Consider the following 4,211-nt stretch of genomic DNA (forward strand, 5'->3'; position numbering starts at 1 on the left):
ACCAGCAGTTTCCCGTGCCTCTTTGGCAGCTGGCCACATGGTGAGGGGGAGGTGAAGAGGACAGCTCTAGTCTGTGTCCGGTGTCGTGACTGGGCCTGGAGTGCACAGCTGCCCCTCGGCTTGAGTGTATGGCTCTAGGAACTGGCTCCGGGGCCCCAGTGACAGGCCACCTCCACAGCTCCCAACACAGAGTGAGAGTCACCTCTGGTCTGAGAATGGCTACCCCTTGATATGAGCCAGAGGCTGAGATTGGTATTGGGGTCTATGGGACAGTGGTCTGCACAGTGGCCACTTTGCAACCCTCAGGAACATAAGAATCCCCTATGGAGGAGATACTGGAGTGTGCCTGGCCATCAGCATAGTTTGTGAGGTGGCCTTACTGCAGTGACTAGAGGCTTTTGAGCTTCCCATCCTTGTTGGGCTGATTGATGTCTGTGCTACAGCCCAAACTAATTGGGAGATCAAAGTGACCCTTGAGTTTGAGCATGTGGATCAAGACCTAAGGACATATCTAGACAAGGCACCCTCATCAGGCTTGCCAGTGGAGACCTCCAGTATTTTTGCCTGGAAAATTCCATGGGTAGAGGAGCCTGGTAAGCTACAGTCCATGGGGTTGCAAAGAATTGCACATGACTGAACAACTTCATGTCTTAGATTTCCTTCATGCTAATTGCATTGTTCACTGAGACCGGAAGCCAGAGAACATTCTGGTGACAAGATGGGACTGTCAAGCTGGTTAACTTTGGCCTAGCCAGAATTTAGAGCTACCAGATGGCACTACACCTGTGGTTGTTACACTCTGCTCCAGAAGTTCTTTTGCAGTCTACGTATGCAACACCTGTGGACATGTGGAAGGTTGGCTGTACCTTTGCAGACATGTTTCATCAAAAACTTCTCTTCTGTAAAAACTCTGAAGCTGACTAGTTAGGCAAAATCTTTGACCTGATCAAATTGTACCCAGAGGATGACTGGCTCCAAGATGTGTCTCTATTCCAAGGCTGCTTTTCCCCCTAGAGGGCCCTGCTAGTGCAGTTGATGGTACCTGAGATGCAGAAGTTGGAGCACTGCTCTGCAACTGGAATTGTTGAATTTTAATCCATGCAAGTTAATCTCTGCCTTCTGAGCCCTGCTTCCTGCTGCTTTAGTTGCTAAGCTGCGTCTGACTCTTGCAACCCCGTGGACTGTAGTCTGCCAGACTCCTCTGTCCATGGGATTATCCAGGCAGGAATACTGGAGTGGGTTGCCATTTCCTTCTTGATTCTGAGCCCTACAGTATTCTTATTTACACAAGGCTGAAGGTAACCCAGAGTGGGCAACAGAATGGACACTTTCCAAGTGAAAGTTGCTCATTCGTGTCCGACTCTTTGCGACACCATGGACTATACAGTCCACAGAATTCTCCAGGCCAGAATACTGGAATGGGTAGCAACCCCATAGACGGCAGCCCACCAGGATCCCCCGTCCCTGGGATTCTCCAGGCAAGAACACTGGAGTGGGTTTCCATTTCCTTTTCCAATGCATGAAAGTGAAAAGTGAAAGTAAAATCACTCAGTCATGTCCAACTCAGCAAGTCCATGCAAAGAGTGGCAGCCTTACTGCTGCGTCAGGGCTGTGTCTGGGGTCAGCCACAAGAAGAGAGAATACAGCATGTCTACTGCTATAGCTGCTATGTCAGCCGGGAGAGAATAAACGTGTCTGCAGTTCCCACGGCTCCTTGAGTCTTCTTCCAGCCTCTTAGCTCATGCCTGGCCTACCCTGGGTCCAGCAAACAGTGAGAACAGTGAGATACAGTGAGAAAGTTGGTGTCAGGAACAGAATCAGCAACACAGGAACCAAGAGAAGAGGCGCAGACATTTCCCTTCCTTTGAACACTTGAGTGGAGAGCCCTCACTGAGAAGGTAACTTTCCCCTCCATCTCTGAGGCTGTGGAGACTCCTCCAACTTTTTACAGAGAATATTTTGCCACTATAATGACGTTCCCTCCCACCCCTCCTTTTGAGGCTTATCCTTCTTCTGCCCCACGTGTCCTTACACCAAGGGGTATGTCCTTTGTTCTCCCCTTTCTTATACCTTGATATTGGGATCGTCTTTTATACAGGAAAAACAAAACAAACAAGCAAAAAGGAAATCAATGAAATTGAAAACAGGAAATTAATAGAGGAAAAGATGGACTCAAAAGCTGCTTTTTTGAAAAGATCAACAAAATTGATGTGTCTAGGCTTCCCTGGTGGCTCAGATGGTAAAGAGTCTGCCTGCAATGCAGGAGACCCTGTGTTGGGAAGATCCCCTGGAGAAGGAAATGGCAGCCCACTCCAATATGCCTGGAAAACCTCATGGACAAAGGACCCTGGTGGTCTACAGTCCATGGGGTTGCAAAGAGTCAGACATGACTTTCATTTCACTTCACAGTCAGGTTAATTGAGGAAAAAAGAGAGAGGATTATTAATAAATGAAAGAATGGACATCACTACAGGTCCTATGGACATAAGGATAATGAGGGAATAATTTGAACAACCTTATGCCCACAAATTTGGTAACTTAGATGAAAGGGACCAGTTTCTTGAAAGACATAGTTTGCCAAAACTCACACAAAAAGAAACAGATAATCTGAATAGGCCTTTATCTGTTAGAGAAAATGTATCAACAATTAATAATCTAAAACAGAAAGCAATAGTCCTGAGTTCACTAGTGAATTCAACCAAATATTCAAGGGAGAAATTACATCAATTCTCTACAACCTCTTTCAGAGGATGGAAGCAGAGAGAATACTTTCTAGTTATTCTGTGAAGTCATCATTACTCTAAAACCAAGGCCATTAAAGACAAGGAAAGAAATATGTCTCATAAACAGAAATGCCAACATTTTCAACAAAATATTAGCAAATTAAACCTGACAATGTAGAAAAAGAATTATATACAGCATGATCAAGTGGGACTTATCCCAGATATGCTTTAAAAAATCAATTATGTAATCATGCCAACAGGCTAAAGGCTAAAAAAGGAAAATTACTTGATCTTATTAGTAAATGCAGAAAAGCATTTGATGATTCATGATAAAAATTCTTAGTAAACTTATGAATAGAAGGGAACTTCCTCAACTTAATTTTAAAAAATCTATAAAAACCCCACAGTAACATCATACTTAAGGGTGAGAAGCTAGGAGCTTTCCCACTAAGATCAGGAAAGAGGCAAAGAAGTCACCTCTCACCACACTTTTCCTTTGTCATTTTAAAAATTTTATTGAAATATAGTTGATTTATAATGTGTTATTTCTACTATACAGCAAAGTGATTCAGATACATGTATATATATATCATTATTTTTTAATTTTCTTTTCCATTATGGTTTATCACAGAATAGTGAATATGCTATCCAGTTGTGGTTGTGTAGTCAGTGTTCTTGCCTGGAAAATCCCAGGGATGGAGGAGCCTGGTGGGCTGCCATCTATGGGGTTGCACAGAGTCAGATGCAACTGAAGTGACTTAGCAGCAGCAGTCGCTAAGTCATGTTCAACTCTTTGTGACACCATGGACTGTAGCCCACCTGGCTCTTCTGTCTGTGGGGTTCTTCTGGCAAGAATACTGGAGTGGGTTGCCATTTCCTTCTCCAGGGGATCTTCCCGGACCAAGGATCGAACTTGTGTCTCCTGCATTGGCAGGCAGATTCTGACCTTGTTGATTTCCCATTCTATATACAATAGTTTCCATCTGCTAACCCCAGATTCCACTCCATCCCTCTCCCTCTCCCTGTCTCACTTTGTAACCGCAGTGCTTTATGTCTGTGAGTCTGTTTCTGTTTCATAAAAGTTCATTTGTGTCATATTTGAGATTCTACATATAAGGTATACCTTATGGTGTTCTTCTTTCTCTTAGTATGATAATCTCTAGGTTCATCCATGTTTTTGCAAATGGTGTTCTTTTGTTCTCTTTTATAACTGAATAGTATCCCATTGTACATAGGTACCACATCTTCTGTATCCATTCAGGTTGGACATTTAGGTTGCTTCCATGTCTTAGTTACTGTGAATAATGCTGCTATAAGCTATAAGCAATGGGGTGCATTTATCTTTCTTTTTTCCCCAGATATATGTCCAGGAATGGGATTGCTAGATCATATGACAATTCTATTTTTAGTTTTTTGAGGAATCTGTATACTTTTTTCCACAGTGGCTGTACCAACTTACATTCCTACCAATAGTGTAGGAGGGCTTCC

At 43.5% G+C, this 4,211-nt stretch overlaps 1 pseudogene; it reads left to right on the forward strand.

Moving 5' to 3' along the window:
• The first annotated feature begins 215 nt into the window (after window positions 1–215).
• LOC138095445 (cyclin-dependent kinase 4-like) lies at window positions 216–1,339 on the forward strand (annotated as a pseudogene).
• The last annotated feature ends 2,872 nt before the right edge of the window (window positions 1,340–4,211 follow it).

The sequence above is a fragment of the Capricornis sumatraensis genome, chromosome 19, assembly GCF_032405125.1.
Source record: "Capricornis sumatraensis isolate serow.1 chromosome 19, serow.2, whole genome shotgun sequence".
In the NCBI taxonomy this organism is placed as follows: domain Eukaryota; kingdom Metazoa; phylum Chordata; class Mammalia; order Artiodactyla; family Bovidae; genus Capricornis; species Capricornis sumatraensis.